This window comes from Bos javanicus, chromosome 5, assembly GCF_032452875.1.
Source record: "Bos javanicus breed banteng chromosome 5, ARS-OSU_banteng_1.0, whole genome shotgun sequence".
Classification (NCBI taxonomy): Eukaryota; Metazoa; Chordata; class Mammalia; order Artiodactyla; family Bovidae; genus Bos; species Bos javanicus.
Window position 1 is genome coordinate 70979406 of NC_083872.1, and position 21486 is coordinate 71000891.

Sequence of the window (21486 nt, forward strand, 5' to 3'; positions counted from 1 at the left end):
AAGCAGTAATAATAAAGCACTGCTTCTGGATGCAGAACCAGCAAGGCTGTCTAATAACTTGAGGATATGGGACAGACAGGGTTTGGTGGACTGCAATCTCTGTATGAGTCTGCAGAGACAGTGGTCAGCCAGATGTTTAAAAACCTAATTAAATTCTAATAATAGTACAAATCATGTTGTGTTAGTGTGTAAATATATTCTATAAGGACACATAAAATTGTTCATGGTAGTTATCTTTGACAGTAGAACTAGAAGGACTAGCTATGATAAACCTAGACAGCATATTAAAAAGCGGAGACATCACTTTGCTGACAAAGCTCTGTACAGTCAAAACTGTGGCTTTTCCAGTAGTCATGTACGGTTATGAGAGTTGGACCATAAAGAAGGCTGAGCGCCAAAGAATTGATGCTTTTGAATTGTGGTGCTGAAGAAGACTCTTGAGAGTCCCTTGGACTGCAAGGAGATCAAAAGTAGTCAATCCTAAAGGAAATCAACCCTGAATATTCACTGGAAAGACTGATGCTGAAGCTGAAGCTCCAATGCTTTGGCCACCTGATGCAGAGAGTCAACTCATTGGAAAAGACCCTGATACTGGGAAAGATTGAAGACAAAAGGAGAAGAGGGTGGCAGAGGATGAGATGGTTAGATAGTATCACTGGCTCAATGGATGTGAATTTGAGCCAACTCATATGGACAGCAGAGGACAGAGGAGCCTGGCGTGCTACAGTCCATGGGGTCTCAAAGAGTCGAACATGACTTAGGGACTGAACAATAACAACAACAACTAGGAGAAAGGGTTGTACATTTTACTTTAGACATATTGTATTACTTGACAGATTTTGTGATAAACATTTTCTTGATTTTGCAGTTAAACAAATCTTAGCAACTTAAAATGATGGTGATTAATACAATTTGAAGCTGAAGGAGAGTGTCCAGATGGACAGGAAAGTGCTAAATAGGGTGTATGGAATGTACACTGTAGAGCCTTGGACATCAAGGGACATCAGTAAGTTTAAGTATTATATTCAGGAGGAGTGAGATCACAGTGGTGGTGAGGGCTGTGAATAAGATCACAGAGAAAACTGTTGAGCAAATCTAGCTAACTTCAAATTTTTGAAAACTCAGCATGGAGGAGAGCATGGCAACCCCGTCTAGTGTTCTTGCCTGGAAAATCCCCACAGACACATGAGCCTGGTGGGCTATACAGTCCATGGGGCTGCAAAGAGTTGGACACAAATGAGTGACTAAGCACACAGCACAGTATGTAAAACAGAGGCTTATTGTCTATCTCATTCTGAAGAGCTAGTACACAGAAATTCATTTGCTCTTTCATCCATAAAATGTGTATCTTCCTTAAAAAAGCGTTTGAGAATGTATGTCCCTAGCAAAGAATTGGACTACTTTAAGAAGAATGAGCTGCCTTTTCAGAAATGTATTCAAGGAATGGTTGATCAATTCAACCATGAGAGATGGACACCTGCGTTTTTAAGAAGGATGGACTAGAAAACATCTAATGAATCTTGTCACCTTATGCTTATACCATTTTCCTGCTCGAAAATACTGTATAAAGGCTCTACAACAATGTCTAGAAAGGTCAAATTACTCCCTGTGGTGTTCAAGGCCCTTCAGACTGTTGCTCCATTCACCTTTTCCAGTTTATCTTCTGCTGTCCCCATTAGGCACCCACTGCCCAGTCTCAATGGTCCATTTCTCAGATACCTTCTTACCTCCTTGTTTTTTCTTTCTTACCCTGTTCTTTTCTAGAATGCCCTTTTGGCTTTTCTTGCTCTGCTAAGTGCTAGCCATGTGAAGATGGTGAAATGCAATGCATTTTTCAATTTGAATCATCAAATACTACCTTGCTTTAAGGCTTTCCCTCTTTCCTAGGTATTACTTTTCAAAGCTGACAGTTGCTGGTAGGAATTCACAGTCAAACCAGTAATTTATAGCTAGGGTCTACTTGGTTGATCAGTGCCCACATGATATTAGAGGTAAAAAGTGAAACACCACCCTCCTGTCACTATAATATATCTAATACTCAAATATATATTTCAATGGTTGTGGCATTTATATTCCAAAAGGAATATGCTTTTCTATTTGCATATTTTAGTGTTACAGTTTTTGCCTAAAATTCAGCAACAAATCAACTTGACCCATTTGTATTAAGCCCTTTACGTGAGCAGAGCATTGTGGCTTGGGCTTACTCAAATCCAAATTAAGATCTAAATCTGAAGAAAGAAAGTAACCTTTTTAAAGAATCAAACTCCATGAGGAGAGAAAGTAGGCCAAACACCTACTGGACAAACTGTTAGAAGGATCCATTATCTCTTTTAACTTTTGTTACTTGTTACTGGCACTAAAATAAATCCATTTGTGCCGACACCTATTATTTCCCCACTTTCGAAAAAGGTCAACATTCAAATAATACAGAAAATTCTGGATATGACCCCATAATGTCTCTTCTCATGGGAAGTTTAAGTTCTGGTTCTGCATATTTCTGGCTGTGTGACTTTTGCCATACCCCAAGCCTTTAGAAGACTGAAAATGTGATGATTGCTTTAGTCACTAAGTTGTGTCTGACTCTTCATGACCCCATGCACTGTAGCCCACCAGGCTTCTCTGTCCATGGGACTTCCCAGTCAAGAATACTGGAGTGAGTTGCCATTTCCTTCTCTAGATCTTCCGACCTAGGCATTGGACCCACATCTGCATTGGCAGACAAATTCTTTACCACTGAGCCACTAGGAAAGCCCCAAAGAAAATGTATGTATACGCAAATGTGTGAAAGTGTTAATTGCTCAGTTATGTCCAACTCTTTGCGACCCCATGTAGCCCTCAGCCCACCAGGCTCCTCAGTCAATGGAATTCTCCAGGCAAGAATACTGGAGTGGATAGTCATTCCCTTCATCAAGGGAGCATCATGACCTAGGGATCGAACCCAGGTTTCCTGCATTGCAGGCAGATTCTTTACCATCTGAGCCACCAGGGAAGCATATACATAAAAATATAAATATAAATAAGTATACTATATGTTATGTATATTAGTAATTAGTATATACTTATGCTATATACTATATGTATATACATGATACATAAATATATACTAATTACTAATATATATAATATATATACACTAGTATATTGGATTATAGTCATTCTAATAGATGCATAGTGGTATCCCACTATAGTTTTTTTTAACAATCTTATATCTTGTATTTATTGCCTAACATCTTAAGAAATATTTTTTGGTAATTAAAAAAATTAACATATAGTTGATGTACAAGATTATACAAGTTACAGATTTACAATACAATGAGTCACCATTTTTAAAGGTTATACTACATTTATAGGTTTCCCTGGTGGCTCAGTGGTGAAAAACCTGCTTGGCAATGCAGGGGACATGGGTTTGATCCTTGGGTCAGAAAGATCCCTTGAAGAAGGAAATGACAACCCGCTCTAGTATTCTTGTCTGGGAAATCCCATGGACAGAGGAGCCTGGCAGGCTACAGTCCATGGGGTTATGAAAGAGCTGGACACGACTTAATGACTAAACAACGACATACATTTATAGTTATTAGTAAATATTGGCTATATTCCCTGTATTGTGTAATATATCCCTGTAGCTTATTTTATATGTAATAATTTTTAACTCTTACCTCCCTTACCCCCTATATTTGCCCAGCAAAGTGATTCAGTTATATGCACATGCTGCTAAGTTGCTTCAGTTGTGTCCGACTCTGTGCGACCCCATAGACGGCAGCCCACCAGGCCCCTCCGTCCCTGGGATTCTCCAGGCAAGAACACGAGTGGGTTGCCATTTCCTCCTCCAATGCATGAAAGTGAAAAGTGAAAGTGAAGTCGCTCAGTTGTGTCCAACTCTTAGCGACCCCATGGACTGCAGCCTACCAGGCTCCTCCATCCATGGGATTTTCCAGGCAAGAGTACTGGAGTGGGGTGCCATATAGACATTCTTTTATGTTTAACTTCTTGCTTTCCACAGCATTTGAACTATTTTACATCCTCACCAGCAATGTATGTGTGCTCCAAATTTCCATTCTCACCAAAGCTTGCTACTTTCTTTTCTTTTTTAATTATAACCATCCTAATGGATGCAAAGTAGTATCTCTTTGTGGTTTTGATTTGTATTTCCCTAATGAGATCATATTTTGTAACTATATTTTTAGTTGTTTTCTTTAGGAATTATGTATCTTAATTTATATTTTACTTGAGGTTATTCCTGACTTAATTTGACTAAAATATAGCAAATTTGCTTCAATATATTCCCCCCTCTCCTGCTATTATTCTCATATACATTACACCTATATATATATTAAAAAACCAGGTAATACAGTGTTATAATTATTGCTTTACACAGTTTGTATCTTGTAAAGACACTAAGAGAAGAGAAGAGACAAAATATATTTATACAGTTTTTCATATTTACCATTTGTCTCTTTCTGTCCATTCAAGTTATCACCTGGTGTCATTTTCTGTCAGTCTGATGGACTTCCTTTAGTATTTAGTTTAAGGCAAGTCTCCTAGCAACATACTCCTTCAAATTGTTTATCTGCTAATATCACTACTTTGTCTTCATTTTTGAAGGATGGCTTTTTGGGATATAGCATCCTCTTTATGTCTTGGGATATAGCATCCAGTTTATGTCTTCATCACTTTGAATGTGTTATTCCACTGTTGCCCTCTGTTGCTTCTGACGGGAAGTCAGCCATTAATTGTGCGGCTGTTTTTCTGTAGGTAATATCATTTTCCTCTTGCTGCTTTTAAGATTTTATCTTTGTTTTCGGCATTCAGTAATTTTACTCAGGGGTTTTACGGATTCTTGGATCCACAGATTAATGCACACAGACTCTGAATTAGCCAAAGATGTGTGGAGAACTTATCTAGCACTTCCCTTTTCAACCTCTGGGTAGTCCCCCATTCTGCCACTCACCCCAACCAGCAGTGCACCTTCAAACTATCATAACTGTGGGCTTTCCCTGTTTGTTTCCTACCAGGTTTATTGCTCTTACTGACAATGTGCTGGGCACAAGTTTCTCTTCCTCCACTCCACATCAAGCCTCCTCCAGCCACAAAGTTACTGATATTTACAGACTACCCTGCCCTATAGCACTACATAGTTAGGTGGGAGGAGAGAAGCAGTTCCAGGCAAGAATGCCATAGACTCCTCTGTCTTACCCAAAGTTCACCAATTTTTCATGAAGTTCACCAGTTCTTCTATTTTCTATTTGCCTTTAGTCAATTTCCAGAGCTCTGAGATGATCATTTTTGAAAAATTTTGTCCAGGTTTATTGTTTTATTTTGGGGGGGTGGGGGGCGGAGAGTAAGATTTTACCTATCTCTTTTCTATCCTAGCCAGAAGTTCTGCCTACAAAAGCATTTTTTAATACTTTTGACACAAAGCTATAAATTACTCTATAGAAAAAATTATACAAATTTGTGTTTCTATCAGTAGTATGAGAGTGTCAACTTCCCCATAATTTTCCAGGATTGGATAATAGCTTTAAATAATTCTATCACAATTTATAGGTGAAATCTTAGCATACTACAAGTTTAATTTAAATTTCTCTAATTTCTATTACTTCAAGGATCTTACTCAAGAATAAGATGAGATAATATTTTATGTATTAAAATCCTTCAGATGCAAAATTTTTCTATAGAAATGTAAACCACATATTATTATCTTGCAATACTTAAAGTCTGACCACAAACCAAACTGTTCTCACAAATCCAAGATGCTTAGGATAAACCCAGAAAGATCCCTGCTATATATATGGAGAACTCAGGGTTTAATGCATGAATCATACTTGTCCTTGGGGAACATTAGTGATGATGTTCCAGAAAACCAAGGCTAAGAATAATTTCATAGTAAATGCAGGAATTGCATGATTTGGCAGGAAATTGGGGGAGGGAGTACAAACCACAATTCCACCTGACACCTCAGTGCTTGGAGACCAGCTCTGATACGGATTTAACATCTAAGAGTGTCAAGACAACAGTTCTATGACAGTGTCTTATGACTTTCCAGGAATGATGTATGAAATACTGAAGTTCATTCACCATTTCCTCTAAAGGGAAGAGGGAATAAGAAGGAAAATCCTTGGAATGTTCATAAAATGCAGGAGATGAGGGCATTGGCTTCTTTTTCTTTTTATAATATATATTCAACAGGGCTTCCCTGGTGGCTCAGTTGGTAAAGAATCCACCTGCAATGCAGGAGACCTGGGTTTGATCCCTGAGTTGGGCAGATCTCCTGGAGAAGGGAATGGCTACCCACTCCAGTATTTTGGTCCAGTGAATATATTCACTGGGGCTTCCCAGATGGTGCTAGTAGTAAAGAATCCACCTGCCAATGCAGGAGATGCAAGAGATGTGGCTTTGATCTCTGGATAAGAGAAGATCCCCTAGAGGAGGAAATGGCAACCTACTCCAGTATTCTTGCTGGGGAAATGCCATGGACAGAGGAGCCTGGTGGGCTACAATCTATGGAGTCGGAGAGTCGGACATGACTGAGCACAAGCACAGCTAACACAACATATATTCACTGTGGAAAACAGAAAATTCAGATACACAAAAGAACATATCTACTCACAGTCTCATCACCTAACAATAACCATTGTTGCAAGTTTGTATATATCCTCAGTTTTATATATGGAAAAGGGAAAGAGATAAAGAGATATTTCATAACCCATGTGAATTTTTAAAAACTCTGCACTTCTTTTTAGCTCTTCAGCTGGGAGAGGAGGCTGCTAAGGAGAAGTCAGAACAGTGGAACCTAAGCAAAGATGCAGAATCGATTTTTAAAGGTTATGTGGTAAGAAGCTGATGAAGAATCTATGTACACTTAGATAATGAGACATTCCATACCTAGAAAGACAATGTCAATACCTGTTGTATCAGGTGAGAAGTGTGCAACGAACTATGAGAGTGAATAGTACTTCTCAAAACACCTGTGATGATGGAGCAGTTTTAAATTTCCAATCCATCCTAGACTAACGCTTTCATGAAGTTTTAAAAAAATTATGCATTGAGAAGTCATAAATTGCTATAAATTACTCTAAATTTCTGAATTTATTGCATAATGATAATAAACAGTTGGAAGGCTAGCACAGGTCTGTGGATCCCACTTTGGGTAGGACTGTTGTAAGTACTTGTCTTTTTACACTGACAACTTAGATATCAACAAGGGTAAAGACAGTGTGCTAGTAAATGTTTAACTGGTTCTCTGGGTCTGGGGTAAAAAACCTGATTTTAGCGTTTGAAAATATCCATGGTGTACACACTCTGACCATGACGTATTTCAAGTTATTAATATGAAATTGATGAATGCACAGTAGAGAGAGATGAGTACAAGTTATAATCCATACAGCATGCAACTCATCTTTTTTTCAGGTAGACAAAAGTCAGTATACATTTCCACTGATTTCAAGGTCAGAATTTTATACAAAAATTCTCATAAAAGCACATAAAAATAATGCCTTAAAATTTTAATATAAACAGATCATTAACTGTAATGTATAATCATGAAAGCATTTCAGTCAGTTCAGTTGCTCAGTCGTGTCCGACTCTTTGCGACCCCATGAATCGCAGCACGCCAGGCCTCTCTGTCCATCACCAACTCCTGGAGTTCACTCAGACTCACGTCCATCGAGTCAGTGAAGCCATCCAGCCATCTCATCCTCTGTCATCCCCTTCTCCTCCTGCCCCCAATCCCTCCCAGCATCAGAGTCTTTTCAATGAGTCAACTCTTTGCATGAGGTGGCCAAAGTACTGGAGTTTCAGCTTTAGCATCCTTCCTTCCAAAGAAATCCCAGGGCTGATCTCCTTCAGAATGGACTGGTTGGATCTCCTTGCAGTCCAAGGGACTCTCAAGAGTCTTCTTCAACACCACAATTCAAAAGCATCAATTCTTCGGCGCTCAGCTTTCTTCACAGTCCAACTCTCACATCCATACATGACCACTGGAAAAACCATGGCCTTGACTAGACGGACCTTTGTTGGCAAAGTAATGTCTCTGCTTTTCAATATGCTATCTAAGTTGGTCATAACTTTCCTTCCAAGGAGCAAGCGTCTTTTAATTTCATGGCTGCAATCACCATCTGCAGTGATTTTGGAGCCCCCAAAATAAAGTCTGACACTGTTTCCCCATCTATTTGCTATGAAATGGTGGGACCAGATGCCATGATCTTCATTTTCTGAATGTTGAGCTTTAAGCCAACTTTTTCACTCTCCACTTTCACTTTCATCAAGAGGCTTTTAGTTCCTCTTCACTTTCTGCCATAAGGTTGGTGTCATCTGCATATCTGAGGTTATTGAGATTTCTCCTGGCAATCTTGATTCCAGCTCGTGTTCCTTCCAGCCCAGCGTTTCTCATGATGTACTCTGCATATGAGTTAAATAAGCAGGGTGACAATATAAAGCCTTGATGTACTCCTTTTCCTATTTGGAACCAGTCTGTTGTTCCATGTCCACTTCTAACTGTTGCTTCGTGACCTGCATACAGGTTTCTCAAAAGGCAGGTCAGGTGGTCTGGTATTCCCATCTCTTTCAGAATTTTCCACAATTTATTGTGATCTACACAGTCAAAGGCTTTGGCATAGTCAATAAAGCAGAAATAGATGTTTTTCTAGAACTCTCTTGCTTTTTCGATGTTCCAACGCATGTTGGCAATTTGATCTCTGGTTCCTCTGTCACTTCTAAAACCAGCTTGAACATCAGGAAGTTCACAGTTCACATATTGCTGAAGCCTGGCTTGGAGAATTTTGAGCATTACTTTACTAGCATGTGAGATGAGTGCAATTGTGCGGTAGTTTGAGCATTCTTTGGCATTGCCTTTCTTTGGGATTGGAATGAAAACTGACCTTTTCCAGTCCTATGGCCACTGCTGAGTTTTCCAAATTTGCTGGCATATTGAGTGTAGCACTTTCACAGCATCATCTTTCAGGATTTGAAATAGCTCAACTGGAATGCCATCACCTCCACTAGCTTTGTTCGTAGTGATGCTTTCTAAGGCCCACTTAACTTCACATTCCAGGATGTCTGGCTCTAGGTCAGTGACCACACCATCATGATTATCTTGGTCGTGAAGATCTTTTTTGTACAGTTCTTCTGTGTATTCCTGCCACCTCTTCCTAATATCTACCGCTTCTGTTAGGTCCATACCATTTCTGTCCTTTATCGAGCCTATCTTTGCATGAAATGTTCCCTTGGTATCTCTAATTTTCTTGAAGAGATCTCTAGTCTTTCCCATTTTGTCGTTTTCCTCTATTTCTTTGCATTGGTCGCTGAGAAAGGCTTTCTTATCTCTTCATGCTATTCTGGAACTCTGCATTCAGATGCTTATATCATTCCTTTTCTCCTTTGCTTTTCGCTTCTTTTCTTTTCACAGCTATTTTTGTAAGGCCTCCTCAGACAGCCATGAAAGCATTTAGAGCACCTCAGTTTAAAATCAGTCTAATAGTAGGCAGTATATAGTGAATGAAAATTTACAACTTTAATAATTATAACTTTCCATTAAATTTTTAAAAAAGATTATTTGTGTTTTCAAAATTCAAAGTATGTTTTTATTATGTGTTCTCTGAGTGTACATAATATTTAGAAAATCTGCATATTATCACATATTTAAAGTGACTAATTCAGTGGTTTTTAGTATCAGTCAGTTCAGTCACTCAGTTGTGTCCAACTGAGTGGACAGTTTGTGACCCCATGGACTGCAGCACGCCAGGCTTCCCTGTCCATCACCAACTCCCGGAGCCCACTCAAAGTCATGTCCATCAAGTCGGTGACCATCTCATCCTCTGTTGTCCCCTTCTCATCCTGCCTTAAATCTTTCCCATCATCAGAGTCTTTTCAAATGAGTCTGTTCTTTGCATCAGGTGGCCAAAGTATTGGAGTTTCAGCTTCAGCATCAGCCCTTCCAATGAATATTCAGGACTGATTTCCTTTACCATTGACTAGTTGGATCTCCTTATAGTCCAAGGGACTCTCAAGAGTCTTCTCCAACACCACAGTTCAAAAGCATCAATTCTTCACCACTCAGCTTTTTCTATAGTCCAACTCTTACATCCATATGTGACTGTTGGAAAAACCATAGCTTTTAACAGACAGACCTTTGTTGGTAAAGTAATGTCTCTGCTTTTTAATATGCTGTCTAGGTTGGTCATAGTTTTTAAAATAGTTTTTAGTATATTTACAAAGTTGTACAACCATCCACAATATTATATTTTCATCACCTCCAAGAGAAGCTCTGCAGCCATTTAGCAGCCACTCCTGATTTTCCCCAACACCCTGGACCCCTATGTTTAGCAGCCACTCCTGATTTTCCCCAACACCCTGGACCCCTACATTTACCCCTCAAACCCTAGACAACCAATATTTACTCTCTGTCTCTATGTATTTGCCTATTCTGGCCATTTCATAGAAATGGAATCATGCATTATGTTGTCTTTTGTGATTGACTTTTGTCACTTAGTTTCAATATTTTAAGATTCATTCATGTTGTGGTAAGTTTCAGTACTTCATCCCCTTTTATTGTAGAATAATATTCCATTGTATGAATATAATTTATCTGGGTTCTTTCCACTATCGTGAGTAATGCTTCTGTGAATGTTTGTGTACAAGTTTGTTGTTTGTGGACACATGTTTTTGTTTCTCATGGGATACATTTAGGAGTGGAACTGCTGGGTTGTATGATGGTGATGGTGGTTTAGTCATTAAGTTGCGTCCGACTCTTGTGACCCCATGGACTGTAGCTAGCCAGGCTCCTCTGCCCATGGGATTATCCTGGCATGAATACTGGAGTGGATTGCCATTTCCTTCTCCAAGGGGTTATATGATATTTTATGTTTAATATTGAGAAGAACCTCTAGAGTGTTTTTCAGAGCATATGCACCACTTTCTATTCTTCAGTAGTATTATGAGGGTTTGGGTTTCCATTTCTCCTTACCAACACTTATCTCTCTTTTTTTATTATAGCCTTCCTGTGCTTAGTCGCTCAGTTGTGTCCAACTGTTTGTGACCCCATGGACTGCAGCCTGCCAGGCTCCTCTGTCCATGGGGATTCTCCAGGCAGAATCCTGGAGTGGGTTGCCATGCCCTCCTCCAGGGGATTTTCCCAAACCAGGTATTGAACCCAAGTCTCCTGCATTGCAGGTGGATTCTTTACCAGGGGAGCCCTTAGCCTTTCTAGTGGATGTGAAATCAATGTAGTTCTAATTTTCATTTGTTTGATGGTTAATGCTGTTGAGTATCTTGTCATGTGCTTACTGGCCATTTGTGTATCTTTGGACAAATATCTGTTCAGATCTTTTGTTTATTTTTAGATGAGTTAGTAATATTTTTATTATTAAATTATAAAGTTTTTTATATATTCTAGATATAAATCCCTTATCAGATACATTATTTGCAAATGTTTTCTCCCATTCTGTGGGCTGTCTTCTCACTTTTCTTGATGAACAACTCATTTTTTATTGACAAAACAGAACTAGTTAAGTCTTGAGTATTGAAAGAATCACATATATAGATGGTTTGTGAGTATTTAGAAAATACTAACAAGATCCCTTGGAACCAATATGGGTTTGCTGAGAATAATTACATTTTGCTCTTATACCCTTACCTTGCTTCTGTTGCCTTTTCTCTTATTAAAAATATTACCTCCTCTTGCTATGGATATTGGGCTTTCCAGGTGGCTCAGTGGTAAAGAATTAGCCTACCAATACAGGAGATGCAAGAGACATGGGTTCTATCCCTGGGTCCGGAAGATCCCCTGGAGGAGGAAATAGCAACATACTTCAGTATTCTTGACTGGAAAATCCCATGGACAGAGGAGCTTTGTGGAATGCAGTCCATGGGGTTACAAAGACATGACTGAGTAGCTGAGCACACATAGACACTATGAATATTAGTATTACTTCCTCAAAGGAAGCAGATAGCAACTCTTTAAAAGTCACTATATTTTAATAGTAAAGATGGAATGGAAAGTGCTGAAGTTTTCATTACTGCAAAATCACATTCAGGCAGTTGAACTGACCAGTTGTTGAGATGTTGAAAAGAAAATATATGCACTGAATTATAATCTAGGGTTTCCAAGATTCTCTTCTAAGATTCTCTTCACTCATTTATCATCCTTCCATCCTTTGTTTCAAGAAAAATGTTAAGAATCTTATAGAAATTCACAAAATACCACCAGAGAACACAAATTAGAAGAAGTGAGAAACAGAAACAAAATAAGCCAGGTTAGAGATATTAAATGAAATCAGGAATTAGGCAAATAGAAAGGGGCCTGTCTTAACAGCCTTTATGTTTTCAGATGTAAACCCACACATCTGGCTTCCAGTTTTCCAACAGTCAAGGCCAAGAGGGAGACTTGATCAGCTACACAATTTACAGCCCATTAGGTACAGTTCTTTTTGATTCTAGGACCAGACAGAAATGTCTCCTGATCCCAGCCCCACAAAAGTCACTCCTTTATATGACGATATTTCCTTTTCTAGTTCCCCTTTGGGCTTTTAATCACTTTACTAACTGCCTTCTCTCTCACATTGGGCAGCACTAGGGAATGCTGACAGCTCTGAAACTGAGAGCTATTGCCCCACAAATGAAAATAATAAAAACGTCTTTCCTCCTAAGAACCCCAACACTCCAGTCCTCCTTGAATTGGCTCTTCTAGTGATGCCTTTTGAATGATAATCACAACTACCATTTATTAAGCACCAGGCACTTCATTGGTTTGACCTCTAATCTTTACAATAATCCCAAACAAGACAGCATATCCCTATATTATAGATGGGGAAACAGACTCAGGGAAAATGATCTGTTCAAGGTCACATAGCTGGTAAGCAACAATCAGGGTTCAAATCCAGGACTATCAGGCTCCATAGGGTGTCTTCTTTCAATACAATCCCACTGTTGTTTCTTTTCCCCTGATGATCAGTCAGTTCAGTCACTCAGTCATGTCCAACTCCTTGCAACCCCATGGACTGCAGCATGCCAGGCTTCTGTCCATTACCAACTCCTGGAGCTTGCTCAGACTCATGTCCATCGAGTCAGTGATGCCATCCAACCATCTCATCCTCTGTCGTCCCCTTCTCTTCCTGCCTTCAATATTTGTCAGCATCAGGATCTTTTCCAGTGAGTCAGTTCTTTGCATCAGGTGGCCAAAGTACTGGAGCTTCAGCATCAGTTCTTCCAGTGAATATTCAGGACTGATTTCCTTTAGGATTGACTGGTTGGATCTTCTTACAGTCCAAGGGGCTCTCAGGAGTCTTCCCCAACACCACAGTTCAAAAGCATCAATTCTTCAGCACTCAGATTGATTTATGGGCCAACTCTCACATCTATACGTGACTACTGTAAAGCTATCATCCCCTGATGATAGTTATTTCAAAACTTCTTTACCTAAAGACTTTCATGTTGGTTAGGCTAAAGTTAATCTGCTGTAACAGAGAGACCAGAAGTGTAGCTTCTTAAACAGGGTTAGTTAGTTAGTTCAGTCGCTCAGTCGTGTCCAACTCTTTGTCTACTCTTAAACAGGGTAGGAGCATTCTTTTTGTCTCTTATGTAAAAGTGTAGTCTTGAGTGGTCCAGGCTAGCACAAAGGCTCTGGCACTCATCACATGGCTTCCTAGGGGGCTCCACTCACCACCATTGATCAACTGGTGGGAAATGGGAGAAAAAGTCAATCAAGAACATGCAAATTTAAGGAAAGGTTGTAGAAACTGCACACAACACTACTGCTCATATACCACTATGCTGAATGGACCACTGTAGCCTGATCTTCAAAGTCTATAATGCTGGGAAATTTGGGTTCTACCTGGATGGTCAAATGCTCAGATAAAATTTGATGTGTCTGTTTGTGTCAGAGTAAGTTTCTCTAACCTAAAAAAAAGGGGCAGGGGGTAGAAACAGGCTCTGGGGAATGGCTACAGGCTCCATCATAGTCCCCCTAGGCACAGTTTTCATCTTTCTGATTCTGAGTTCTATGAATCAGCATCCATGCATCAGTGACCAGACAACCTTTTTGCTATTTGCTTTGTATCTGGCTGAGAAATAGATGTTGTCCCTTATTTTTGCAAGTTTTCTTCCTTTTTATTTCTTCTCTCTTCCCCTAAAGCAAAGCCATTGTTTACATAAGAATTTTGAGATACAAGGACTTTCTGATTTCACAGATGGAGAAATTGGGATTCAAAGTGAGTGACTTGTCTGGGGTTGTACAAATAGTAGCAGAGGGGACTTGAACCTGGGTATTTTGGTTCCTGCCCCCCATCAGGTAGATATAAGTCCTTTTCCACCTAAGCCCCTTCCTTTGCCTTTTTTTGTTGTTGTTGTTTGTTTTGTTGGAGGACAGTGGCAAGAAAGTTAACAACACATACGGACAGCTCTGAAGTTTTCTTTAGAAAACCCTTACAGTCAGTCAGTTCAGTCATTCAGTCATGTCCGACTCTTTGCAACCCCATGAATCACAGCAAGCCAGGCCTCCATGTCCATCACCAACTCCCGGAGTTCACTCAAACTCATGTCCATCGAGTTGGTGATGCCATCCAGCCATCTCATCCTCTGTCATCCCCTTCTCCTCCTGCCCCCAATCCCTCCCAGTATCAGGGTCTTTTCCAGTGAGTCAACTCTTCACATGAGGTGACCATAGTATTGGAGCTTCAGCTTCAGCATCAGTCCTTCCAATGAACATCCAGGACTGATCTCCTTTAGGATGGACTTGTTGGATCTCCTTGCAATCCAAGGGACTTTCAAGAGTCTTCTCCAACACCACAGTTCAAAAGCATCAATTCTTCAGCGCTCAGCCTTCTTCACAGTCCAACTCTCACATCCATATATGACCACTGGAAAAACCATAGCCTTGACTAGACGAACCTTTGTTGGCAAAGTAATGTCTCTGCTTTTCAATGTGCTGTCTAGGTTGGTCATAACTTTCCTTCCAAGGAGTAAGCGTCTTTTAATTTCACGGCTGCAATCACCATCTGCAGTGATTTGGAGCCCCCAAAATAAAGTCTGACACAGTTTCCACTGTTTCCCCATCTATCTGCCATGAAGTGATGGGATCAGATGCCATGATCTTCGTTTTCTGAATGTTGAGCTTTAAGCCAACTTTTTCACTCTCCACTTTCACTTTCATCAAGAGGCCTTTTAGTTCTTCTTCACTTTCTTCCATAAGGGTGGTGTCATCTGCATATCTGAGGTTATTGAGATTTCTCCCGGCAATCTTGATTCCAGCTTGTGCTTCATCCAGCCCAGCATTTCTCATGATGTACTCTGCATATGAGTTAAATAAGCAGGGTGACAATACACAGCCTTGACGTACTCCTTTTCCTATTTGGAACCAGTCTGTTGCTCTATGTCCAGTTCTAACTGTTGCTTCCTGACCTGCATACAGGTTTCTCAAGAGGCAGGTCAGGTGGTCTGGTATTCCCATCTCTTTCAGAATTTTCCACAATTTACTGTGATCCACACAGTCAAAGGCTTTGGCATAATCAATAAAGCAGAAATTGATGTTTTTCTGAAGGTGCGGCTAATCAGAACACAGACAAATCCTTCGACCTAGATAAAGTACAGTTATGCTCATTTGAAAGCTGGTAGTAGCACTCCAAACTAACTCCTAGTCATTTCCAGGCTTCTTTCAAATTCTCCTGACACACCTGAAGATTTCCTTCTGAACCAGCTCATAGTTATGTCTCCATTCATTGACCTGTAAATGCTTTCTCAAAGTGTCAGCAATTTCTGATCCTGTTAGCACCACGAGGATCCAAGATAACATTGCTTTCTCCTTTTATTTCTACTTTTCTCAGTTCAAATTCAATGCAGCTTGAAGGGCTGGAGGAACTCCATGGGCTCTAGGGTTTAAACGAATTAGCCTCTCAACAATATTGCAACTAGATGGGCAATCATCAGCAGGGCTGCTCAGCCTGTGTGTTTGTCTTTTTTTTGGCTGCCCCCTGTGGCTTGTAGTATTTTAGTTCTCCAACCAGGGATTGAATCCAGGCCCTTAGCAGTGAGAGTGCTGAGTCTTAACCACTGGCCCGCCAAGGAATTCCTAGTCTGATGTTTTAAAGGCTGGCTTTTCTTCACTGAGGAGGAGAGACAAAGAACAGAGGGAGGGATGCAGAGTGTGATGGACACTCCATCTAGAGGTGTGTGTGTGAGAGCATGTGGGGTATATGTGTATGTGTGTGAGGATGTGGGTGTGAGGGTGTGACATGGGTCTGTATATTGTGTGGAGAGGAAAAAGAGAAGAGGAAGAGGAAGAGAAAGAGGAAGAATTTTAGAGTTTGTGTCAGCACAGTAAGCTTAAGGGGAACACAAGAAGGGAGAGTGAAAGTGAGACAGAGACAGAGGGCAGGTTAGAACATATGTGAGCGGGGAGGGGAATAAAGCACAGGTGGGGGAACTGTTGATAGAAAGAGGCCCAATTTAAGAGCAAATACTGCTTTAAGAAATTGGCTGGCTGGCTGGCTGTGTATCAGTCAGTCACTGGCAGTTTTGCACAGTTTGTAGGAGTTTCAGATGTTTGGAGATCATGGTCTCACCCACAAGGAACTTACAAGGAGATGGGGAGCTTCAGGAGAAAGCCCTAGGAGCCTCCACACAAAGTTAGAGCTGTGGGTCAAAAATTGTTATGTTAGTTTGTTGCTGGGTGCAGGGATTGGGAAGAGACAAAGATTCTAGTCCAGCACTGAGTTCAGCAAGAGAGAATTGTTAAATAAATTATAATCGTGTGCCATATAATGTACCACCAGGAATAATGATGTAGATGTATATTAACTGCCATAGTGAGAGATCTACAATTTATTATGAAGTAGAAAAAAAGCCAGCAGGTTGTGAAATAGTACATATGGCATGATGCAATGTTATTTCAAAAAATTATACATTTGGATATATGGAAAAAATCTAGAAGAATATACATAGAACTGTTAACAGTGGTGATTTTTGGATGGAGGGGTCTTGATTTCCTTATTTATTTTCTTTCAGGAAACATGTATTTCTTTTACAATCAGGAAAATAGGAAAGAGAGAATGTACACAAGAGAGAGAATGAGAGGCTGAAGATAGGATAAGAGCAAGTGGACATTTATCACTTCTGTGTTGGAGGGAGCAAAAGGCTCTGCTTGGAAGCCCAGAACCAACCAATCAATAACCACCCATGGCTGATCAGTGACCAGCCAGTGCTGATACCACGTGCCTCCCATCTCCCACCCCGCTCCTTTACTCCTACCCTCCCTGGTCTCCTGTTTCCCCCCTTCCATGTCAGCTGCCTGACACTGTGACTCCCAGACCATGACTAGCTCTGTGTAGCTGATCCCTGGGAAGGTGTCTCCCAACCCTGTGCTGAGTTGGATCCAGCTGGAACATGCATGTGACCCAGGGAGGAGGAGGACAAGGAAGGAGAAGTGGGGTTCTCTTTAGGTTTTCCCTTTTCCTTTCGCAGGAAGCAAAGCTGAGTCACACCTGGGAAACAAGAACATACATTTTCGTCCTCAGATGGACTCGGAAGATGGCTTTGTCCTGTCCCGTGTGACACCTAGCCTGGAAGTTCCTATGGAGGAAAACGAAGAAGCACATTCTTGGCAGCTGACTAATTAATTCTTTTAAAGTTTGGGTCTGAGGTTGGCTCACCCTGTGAAGGCCTCTACCAGTGGGGCAAGGGATAGTTTAAAAAATAGCACACTGAGGGGCTGGCATAATGGGAGATGGTGATAAATACCCTTTGGGGCTAGCTGATCTCAGAAGGTGGACTTAATTTGGGTTGTTCCTGTTAAAGTTTGTCTTGTTCAAGCCTATCACTGGACTTGCTTCTCCATACAAGTGAGTTTTTTATTTTTAACTATGCATATCAAACAAAAATGGCCCCTACTTAAAACACATTTGCTAATAGCTGCTTCTGCTCACAAACAATGATATAATTTCCCTCTAGGGGAGGTGGCTTTTTGGTTAGCAAAATTCAATTTAATTAGGAGCTCAAGCAAGCACCTCTCCCTATGCCCTCCCCTGTCCCCACCAGGGATGGTTGAGAAAGTGACTAGAAAGCAGAGAGAGCTAAACTCTCTGTTAGGAAATGAATAGAAACTTTGGGGCATGGAGAAGGGAGAGCTTAAAAGTGAAATGGTAGGACTTCCCTGGTGGTATAGTGGATGAGAAGCCACCTGCCAATGCAGGGGACACAGATTTAATCCCTGGTCTGGGAAGATTCCACATGCCTTGGAGCAACTAAGCCCGTGGGCCACAACTGCTGAGCCCATGTGCAGCAACTACTGTAGGCTGCGCACCCTAGAACCCGTGCTCTGAAACAAGAGAAGCCACCACAAAGAGAAGCCCGTGCGCCACAGCGAAGAGTAGCCCCCACTCAGCGCAACTAGAGAAAGCCTGAGGCAGCAGTGAAGACCAGCCAAAAATAAATAAATTTTTAAAAGTGTGAAATGGTGGCGGGTGGCAGCTATAGAAAAACATGCCTAGAAAGGCCCCAGTGTCTAAGGTGGCTTAAGAACAACTAGCACAAAGTGTTTTTCACATTCAGTGTGTTTTTTTTAATCAGTTCTGAGACCCTGGAGGCCCCTCAGTCACCCCATTATAAAGAACATTGTTCAAGTGACAGAGTGAAGCACCAGGGGTTTAGAGATTGGGCTCTGGGGCAGGCTGCCCAGTTTGAGATGCAGCCATGCCACGTGGGGGCTCTGTAACTTTGAGTAAGTTCAGTGACTTCTCAAAGCCTTAGTTCTTTCACCTGGAAACTGAAAGTAATGGTATTTGTGCGGATTAAATGAGATCAGCTTTATAAAACACTTAGTACAGAGCTTGCTTATAGTAAACACTCTGTAAGTGTCAGCAATAGTGGTGGTGGTTATGAGGATGATGATGGAGAAGACAGTGATAACACGGGTAGCTGCAGCTGCATTGGATAGTCTTTCATGTGCCAGTATTAAATATCAACTAGAGAAATCATTGAAGACGTAGCTGAACACTGGACTTTAGATGAATTAGTGCAGTGGTTCTTAAAGTGTGGTCCCTGGACCAGCAGATCAGCATCCCCTGGGAACTTGTTAGAAATGCTGGTTCTAGGCCCTCCCCAGATCTACTGAAATAAAAACTCTGGGTGTGGGTCCTGCAATCAGCATTCTAACAAGACTTCCAGATGATTCTGATGCACACTTTAACATTGAGAACTACTAACATCGTGAACACTGCTTTAGTGACTTGCAAGAAAGGAGCCACATTGCTGGTGGGTTAATTTTTTTCACCCTTGTTCAAACATGACTACTTTACAATCATCATAATTTCACTGAACGTGATTATAAATAAGTATATGGTGGAGTCAAAATTTATCCAGGTGTGAAAACAACTACTTCAGTTTTCTAAAACTGATCTCATCTTGCTCTAGGGTTCCCATTATTCCAGGCAAAGTGTTTTTTCAGTTTAGATCCCTGATTTGCGTCATCAATTCAAAGTTTAAACTCCTCTTCGGGTTGTGTTTCCTCCACCCCTCATCCCTTTTCTCAGAAGGCATCTGGGTGCAGGAGGGAGCTGAGGCAGTCTTACAGCAGCAGGGAGAAGTCTTTGCACAGCCTGGGTGCCTTCCCACCGTGGGCCTTGCTCATCCCTCTGGGCTCACAGATGTGACTTTGCTCCGAGGCTCTGGGCTCTGGCTGTTCCCACCTGGTCTTTTGGTGCTTCAGGCTGGCACCTGCTGCTGGAAGCTGTGATCTTTGTCACAGCTTCCCTCACTGCAGCCTTCTCATCCTAATCCTGCCAACTAGATCTCCTTGGATCCTAGTAACCTGGATGGCAGACAAGAGCCCAGAGTGCTTCAAACCAGGGAGGATGCGAGGGGAGAAATGTGGTTAGTAAGAAAGGACAAAACATCAATGTATTCCATAACTATTCACCCTCCCTCCCTCCTCTCCTCTTTCTTTTTTTAAAGAAATTTATGTATAAATATATTTTCATTGAAGTATATTTGATTTACAATGTTGTATTAGCTTTAGGTCTACAGCAAAGTGATTCAGCTTTATAAATATATATATATATGTATATTTGTATATATATGTATATTTATTTATTTATATATAAAGCAAATTCCTTTCTTTAATGAAAAGCCAAAAGGGAAGACATCTGTCTCGGAAATTGAGATTTAATAAAAGTAGGTTACACTCAGGAAGGCCCTGGTTGCTAAAATTGCTCAAATATTTGATTCAAGAGTCTTCCCAAGAACTCAAGGTCTAGGTTATATGACAAGACACATCAGAAATTAAATTTCCTTTTTACTTCAGATAGAACAAAAATTAAAGCCCTGGTAAATTTGGGTTTAATATAAAACCAGACCTTTTCTAATCATTGTAGGACAGTCATCTTTTTCTCTTCATTGCCTTCTAGAATATATACTATATTAAAATTTAAAATTTTTCATTTATTTAGCACTTCTAATAAGCAGTGAAGACATTACTTAATATTTCATTTTTCTTAAGTCTTGCTTCTGTTCTACATAAGTTGTAAGCCACTCAAGGACAATGATTTTAATAATGATAACTGATAGTCATTTGAGATGGTACTGTGTATCACATTTGTTAGGCAGGTGGACTAGGTTATTCTGTAATAACAAATGACCTCACATTCTCAGTGGCTTAACACAACTAAGGTTTTCTTCTTGCTCACTGTACATGTCCACTGGGGTCATCAGGCAGCCTCTGCTCTCTGTAGACTCTCTGGGTCCAGGCTGACAAAGCGACCTGTGTTCCCAGTCTCCCCAGGAGAGCAAAGGGGATGTGGAAGATTGTACAACAACTCTTAAAACTTCTGCCCAGAAGTGACGTATCAGTTCTGCTCACATTTCATTGGCCAAAGTAGTCATGCCGTCACACAGAACTTTATATTGGGAAGGTACAAACTTACTGTGTGCCTGGAAGGTGGAGAGATAAAAATATTTGGAGAGTTCAGTTCAGGTTAGTCACTCAGTCATGTCTGACTCTTTGCGACCCCATGGACTGCAGTATGCCAGGCTTCCCTGTCCATCACCAACTCCCAGAGCTTACTCAAACTCATGTCCATCGAGTCAGTGATGCCATCCAACCATCTCATCACTAAGGATTATTGGTCTTCCCTGGTGACTCAGGGGTAAAGAATATGACTGCAATGTGGGAGACCTAGGTTCAGTCCCTGGGTCAGGAAGATCCCCTGGAGAAGGGAATGGCTACCCACTCCCTGGAGAATTTCATGGACAGAGGAACCTGGCGGGCTACAGTCCATGGGGTCACAAACAATCAGACACAACCAAGCGACTAACACTTTCACTTCACTTTTCACTTGCACTGAAGATTATACCAGGCGTTATGTTAAGTTCTTGACTCATGTTTCCATCTTTGCAACTCCACAATGAAGGACCTGTATTAGCCCTCCATTTTTATAGGATGAGGAACCAAGTCCTCATGGCTTGTAAGTGGTGGAACAAGATTCAAGATTAAATCCATTAGTTTCC

At 40.8% G+C, this 21486-nt stretch overlaps 1 long non-coding RNA gene across 7 annotated transcripts in view; it reads left to right on the top strand.

Annotated features, from left to right (window-relative positions):
- Positions 1–17800, top strand: part of LOC133247857 (uncharacterized) — a 68519-nt gene extending 50719 nt beyond the window's left edge. For 5 of the 7 annotated variants that reach the window (XR_009736535.1, XR_009736533.1, XR_009736532.1 and 2 more), the window contains 2 exons: positions 6741–6829; positions 16993–17800. This is a non-coding gene — a long non-coding RNA (uncharacterized LOC133247857). Of the gene's footprint in view, positions 1–868; positions 1007–6740; positions 6830–16992 lie in introns of all 7 variants that reach the window. The other 2 variants (XR_009736531.1, XR_009736534.1) reach the window with 1 other exon arrangement.
- Positions 17801–21486: the final 3686 nt, after the last annotated feature.